This window comes from Prinia subflava, chromosome 2 (genome assembly GCF_021018805.1).
Source record: "Prinia subflava isolate CZ2003 ecotype Zambia chromosome 2, Cam_Psub_1.2, whole genome shotgun sequence".
Lineage (NCBI taxonomy): Eukaryota > Metazoa > Chordata > Aves > Passeriformes > Cisticolidae > Prinia > Prinia subflava.
Window position 1 is genome coordinate 100611315 of NC_086248.1, and position 7248 is coordinate 100618562.

Below are 7248 nucleotides of genomic sequence, written 5' to 3' on the forward strand. Positions count from 1 at the left end.
CCTCAGTTCTTATTTCATTGTGAGTGGAAACACCACTGGCTGCTGGTTTTTGTTCTTAAGTGTCCAAAATTCTTTAAAAACCTACTCAGAAATTCTGCCCATCCAGATACTCAGTCTCCAGAGGAGTACTGAAATTCAGCTTTCCCTAGGAAATTAAGATAATATAACTGTGAAACTGAGGCCTGAAAACATGCAGTTGCTGAATAACAGGTACTTCACACTTCACTTTCAAATTTTGGCTGTAGTTCAGAAAAGCACTTAAATACATGCTTGAATGCCATTAAACTTCAACAAAAGTTAAATGTGTTCCTAAGGGTGATCCTTAATAGGAACTGTTCCTTTCCTGGAGCATTTCAGTTGGAAAAGCAACCTGGACAACAGGAGAGGGACAACATCAACAAAACCTTTTGAAAGAAAACAGTCAAGTCTTTCTTGTTGAACAGTTTTCAATTTGTCACTGTAATCTGCATGTAAAAATGGCAATGTAAGTAATTCTATATGGAAAAGCTGAATTTCTGAGAGAAAAATAATTTCTGTTGACCTTAACAGGTATGTAATTTGGTTTTTTCATGGTGGTAAGACATATATATTTTTGTCCTGTGTGCTTCTCTCTATACCTCATCTATAGCTATATTTTTATTTAATTGATAGTGGATTCAAGTCACGAACTCTATTCATTCAAGTATTTGAATAGTGCAAACCAGAGAGAGATTAAAGCTAACTAGGACCGACATGAATCAAACTCTTGGCTCTCCTGCAAATTTCAGACATTTGCAAATGGAAGAATGTTGTCCCCCCAGCTGAAAGGGCTGGCTATTTGCATATTTGTAAAGGTTGTGGAGGCCTAGACAAAAATTAATAACCTTCTGATGCTAAGTGAGGATGTTCACTTGTCTGAAATATGCTGTTTCCCATAGAAATTACATTCTTATACCGTTAATTGCTTTTTGTCACTGTGAGCTCCATCTCTGTTGTTATAGAACTGAAGCAGTAACTTCTGTTTTCACTGAGGGCTTGAATTGACATTTCATTTTACACATTGAGCAGTGGATCCCTCAAGAAGGGACCTTGGTTTTACAGCTTTCCAATGGCACAAATTCCAGTCTAATAACCTTTAATTTGTTTGCTTTCCTAAAGGAGAAAAAAACCCAAAAGTTGTACAGAATATGTTAAAGCCAACAAAGTCCCGGGAAAAAAACTCCTCCACAGTTTCCACAATACTGATACAAGAAATTGATTTGGCTGGTGCAAAGCCATGACCTTTGCGAGGGCTCCGACTCGCTGCCTGTGTCATTACCCGATTTCCAATGGAAAGAGAGGGCTGACAAGAACTATTTGCAGCCATTTCCAGTCAGTGCTTATGATAGCTCCAACCTTGGGGTCAGGGATTAGTGTGTTTTGTAGTTTAATTCATTGACTATCTGGTCCCAACGCTAGAAAGAAGGGAAGCATGGGAAAGGCAGAGAGGCAGCACAATTCCAAGAAGCATAATTCAGTGCTTGTGACACAGTTGGCTGTTCACCTTTCAGATGGACAAAGTACAGCCAAGAGACATTTTCTGTGTTGTAGACTGATGAGTCTACATTGTCACAAAGGGCAGGTGGCCTAGTTGTTATGTAATGTCTGTTTTTGCTAAATTTTCTAGCTTTGACATATTTAGACATCAGTGGTGAGTGTATGTTTGAGGCTTTGTACTAATTACTCACACGAGTTTTGTATTTTAATAGAAGTTGTAACCCAGTGCTCTAACCAAACATTTCAGCATCCAAATCATCCTTTGGTCTGGTGGCATAAAATAAAAATTAAAATTAAAAAAACAAACAAACAAACAACAACAAAAAAACCCACAAAAACAAAACAAAAACAAAACAAAAAAACCACAAAAACCAAAAAACAAAACAACAACAAAAAACCCACAAACAAAAAATCCCACAACACCACAACAACACCAGAAAAAAAAAAAAAAAAAAACAACAAAAAAAAAACAAAAAACAAACAAACAAACAAACAAAAAAAAAACCACCAAAAAGAAACCCAAAAAACCACAACCAAACAGAAAATCCAACCTTTTTCCCTCCAAAGATTTATGCCATATCTTGGTTAAAGAGTGCCAGCCCATCCAGAATAGTTATGTATTCCTCAAACACTGAATATGTGGCTTCAGAAATTTACTGGCTTTGCTTTCCACAAGTAAAATACATCATCCAAGTAGTTTATGTCCTTTTCCTCCTGATACTGTGATTGCCTTGATGTTAAAGAAATCCTGATTTTGATTTGTATTTGCTTCATGGTTCATTCACTCAGCCATCCAGATCTGTCATATATCATAATCTAAATTCGTTGCTGGAATCATTAACTTGTATGAGATAGAGAAGTTCCCAGAGATATGCAATACCCACACAACCAATAAATTTAATACAGAAAAATCCAAAAGGCTGAGAAATAAAATTCCACTACAGACATTACTGGTAAGATACATTCCTGACCAGAATTAGGGGGTAAATACAAGCCTTGCTAGCTTTGTTGTAGTCATTTATTGAAGGATCCTCCTCTGATTTATGTATATAAGTAAAATAAATATAAAATATAATAACTATGAAATGATACTTTGTATATACTACACACAATGTATTCCAAACGATACATGTATGTATTTCAGACCAAGGACTACAAAACTGATCAGTTTAAGGTACACTTTGAATAAATTAAAAATACTGTATCAAGCAATGTCTTTTTGGATTAGGATGATAAGATATTACAGTCTAGTGTTACAGTGGTACTTTTAATCATCTTTCTTTAATTATGTGTTAATGAGTTTAGTCAGCATAACTGAAAAGACTGAGCAAAACAGTTTTAAGATAAAAAAGAATTTTAAAGAGACATTTTCTCCTGAAAGAAAATCAGCATGTGATTATAGATCTTCTCATGGAATATACATAACTCCAAGATTTTGCCACTGAAAGCTATGAGTATGAAAACTGACTCACTTTTTTATTCACTTGGGTTTAAAATACAGAATTTATAACTTAAAAAAATAATAACTTTTATCTTACTATGAGTTAGTAGTTCTCAGTTCTCCTCTACTGAGGCCAGGATTTTAGAATATCATTCTAAATCTGGACATCAATTTCTTTGTGTTTTTTTAAATTTCAGTCTATAATTTTCCACCTTTCATCACATTCTTCTGCCTATATTCCTTACATTCTTCTGTCCTCTTTGCTGATAGCTGTCTCCTGAATGGCCATAGGAATTTCCTTGGTTTCTCAGGAATTTCTTTTACTGGAAGCAAACCTTGTTTGAATACATTTCTTATACCCATGCTATTGAGAGTTTAAATAGAAAAATATCACCACACCTGGATTCCTACAACATCCTAGTTGTCCTTCTTCACCCTGGTCTTCGGAGTTGGGGGTCCCAAATTTATTCCTTTGGAGGTACCATTTTTATACAGTCCACGTCCTGGATATCCTTGGGGTGCAGATGCCACTCCCATAATTTGAGACAAGACAAATAGAATGTGCTGGGTCTTCTTCTGCTCTCTCTCAGAAACTGCTTTTTAAAAATTCTTTATTTTCTACAGAATTTGAAATTTAAGAAACACTGAAGACAGACGTCTAAGAAAGGCTGTTGCCTTATTTGAATAGAGCATTTAGAATAATCATGAAAAATTAAAGAGCACTTTTAATAAGACGTGAAAATAAAACTTTATATTCAAAGAGAAAACATCTTAGTGGTGGAGAGTATTTGTTAGATAAGTTTAAAGGTTTTCTTTCTAGTTAGAGAAATTTTAACTGCATAGAAAGATATATGGTATCATTTCTTTCAGAGCAAAGCTCAGAGTGTAATAACATTAAAAATTTGCTCAGTTTTTAACTGCATGTTAATTAGTGGGAATTTAGTGAGCTGCACAGAAATGAAATTCTCAGAAAATATTTTAACAGCCAGCCAGTAATCTTTACAGCTGTGGATTACAGCACCATATTTTAGAGGTAATACTTAAAACCATTTTCTCTAATTTTCTCCATGGTTTTTTGTTTGCAGAAAGTTATAGCAATGTTTCATAGAAAAGTTTCAGTATGATCTGAAAAAGCCCTAAAATACTTCAATTTTATAACAGAGTGTGAGTTATGACCTTATAATGGTACATTGAAAAAAAAGTCTTTGCCACTGCACAAAGTATAGTAGGGTTTGCATGTCTTTCTCTTAGGAATTTGCTCCATACCCTGAGGCCAGATTAAGTCATTTATTACTGTACAGTTGCACACAACCTTTTAGCCCACAGTCAGTCAAGATATCAACACTCTTTGTACATTCTGTGTCCACTGGGATCAAAAAGAGCTGTGGCATCCCATTGCTTCCATGGCTTGTCTCCGTGGAATGAGAATTTCCAGTGGTTCAGCTCATTTACAGACCTAAGAGCTTTTTTGCTCTTAAAACTCAGAAATGTCAACAATGGGTAAATCTAACATCTGGGACCTCTTTGCTTTCACTGTGAGAGTCACTGTGGTGCTCAGAAATGAGCATTCAGCAAAGCATACACACTCTCTGGAAATTAATATCATAAATACTAAATTGGGCAAAAAAGTGTAATTTTACTTAAAGATACTTGTGCAAAGGTTTAAATTATACAGAAAAGTGCTTGGTGAAGTACAGTGCACTTGACAGGTTTTATTGTTTTAATATGTTTTTAATAGTACATTTTTACCATTTTTCTTCTTATACACCGAGTTATTATTAGGTAACTGCAATTAATAATTTAAAGGGGTCTATTCTGGCTTTTAGTACATTTATATGAGTCCCCTGGCAGTAATGAGAGTTTAAAACATACAGCATACCCTTTTATCTGGGTTTTAACATGTATCTTGTGGCATTGTCCATAGAATTTTAGATAGGAATATTCCACATTAGTTTTACATTAGTGCTATCTATGTTTTGGGGTTTGTAATCCTTTTCCTCAGATAGAAGCTATAGTCTCAAGAGGATGGGCTACACCAGCTTTTTCTCTCTGAAATTTTCCAGTGTTTCTCCCTCTGGTTCATTTCCCAGGACTGCAAGAGCTGGATCCTGGGCAGACTGGGTTCCAGAACCTGCAGACACCATGGAACTCCACATCACCCCAACACATCTCTGCAGCAGCACCAAAGGGAAGGAGGGCTTTATCCACCCAGCCCTTAGGAGCTCTGCCTGAGCTTGGCCTCAACTTCACAACCCCAGTGGCTCAAAAAAGTTCAGCTGGTGTTGAAAAATTCATGAAGAATTTATGGTCAAATGCAGAGCACTCAGATATGAGCAGTCTCTGCAGCTTCATCCTGTCTGTATTTACAAGGAAGTCCAGTTAGCTCACTTCTAATTAAATGTGAAATGTGTGTCAGCTTTGTGACAGTGGGGACAACGAAGGAGTTTAGGCTTGTGTTCTTGTTCCAAGTTGAAATGACAGAACCAGCATTGCTTAGATTATAAATTACAGGTTTTTTCCCTATTCAATGGCCAAATTCAGCCTCATTCTTTAATCTTTTACACACATATTATTTTACCCTAACGTATAGCAAAAAGCTGCACTGCATGTTTAGTTTTGTGTGCAAGAGAAACACATAGACAAATCTTGTGGTCAAAAGTGAAGGTCATGTAGGACTCAGGTTCTCAGGGAAATTATCTTTTCTGCTGTCACCACACACTACATACATACTCTGCATGGATGTTTCATTCTTTGGAAACTACACAATCAAGAGGTCATAATCCCATACTGCTTGCACCTACAATATCCACAAAGATCTGAGAATTATTATAGTGTTCCAGGAAGACACTTTGTGAAGTTTTATCTTGTGGTTCCCTAAAGATTAAAGAACCTATTGTGATTTTATATGACTGAGTAGTAAAAACGTGCTACACAACAGAAACATTTTATAATATCATCCTCTATCTATATTTGGACGATCTTCAGGCCACACTAGCAATTTTTATGGTAGCCCCAGATGTCAGATTTTTTCATGGCTCAGAGATAAAAGTCTTATTTTTTGATCTTCTTTTCTCTCTTTTCATAACCTCTTACTAGCAGGACTTCAAGTACAGTACTTTAGTCACAGAATAAAACAAAAACATCACAGGCTACTCTTGTATTTCTTTTGCCTTTTAACAGTATACATGGTAAGGAGCAGTGATTGTAAATCCTGTTAAACAAAGAAAATATATGCTGGCCTGGAGCTTGCAAGCAAATTCAGTATTAATAAAATGTTAATATTTGTTCTGAACATATGGCCAGCTTTCCTTTTCTGTGAATTTACAGGTTTCAGGAATATCCTGAACTCTCTATGGAACAGAATAATGGCTTAATTGTTCTTGCAAATGACAGCTTTACTTGGCTGTGAGTTTATGAGGCAGTAAATTTCTCTCATAACTTGCAGTGTTTGATGCAACACATCTCTATGATTCTGTGAACTATTTATTATTAAGCATGTGAAGGGAAGTGAAACGATCATATAGACACTCCTAAAGGAGTCCTATTATGAGGAAAAAAACTGTTTTTCCAGTAATGACTTTTTGATCTCTCATTCTCTTCCCAGTTCCTTTCAAATACAGATCCACTGCTGTCAGTGTCCTTACAGTGATGTAAGAGGTCAGATGGACAAGGCTGAATGGCTTGTATAACCAAGAAATATTTAATTTAATCTATAGGCTAGGTACTTGTAGTCATACATGGAGGTGATATTTAAAGAAAGAGTGAATTAATCTGAATGACTGTTCTGAATTGTTCTGAAGAGACATCTAACCAAATAATAGATGTATGGAATATTTATATTTATATTTATATTTATATTTATATTTATATTTATATTTATATTTATATTTATATTTATATTTATATTTATATTTATATTTATATTTATATTTATAATAGAGAAAGGATTCCCTGAATTCACCTACGTTTCCAGTAACATGGAACTTGTTAAATGAAAAATCCTTAGAGATCAAATATTTTATGAATGAGAAATGATGCCTTTTATTTTATTTATTTTATCTTTAAATGTGATTTGTCAAACTTTTAACATTGAAAATGCTTATGTGTTTTAGGCTGTTTTTATAATGGTTGCAAATATGCAATATCATACATAACCGCAGGAAAAATAATTTAATTGGCTGGTACCTAAGTTCTGTGAAAATATACATCTGCTCTCAGATTAATTAATTGTATGCAATAGATTGTATGCACTGCATGGTTAGTCACTCTTAGTGGTCCTAGTATATTCTAAT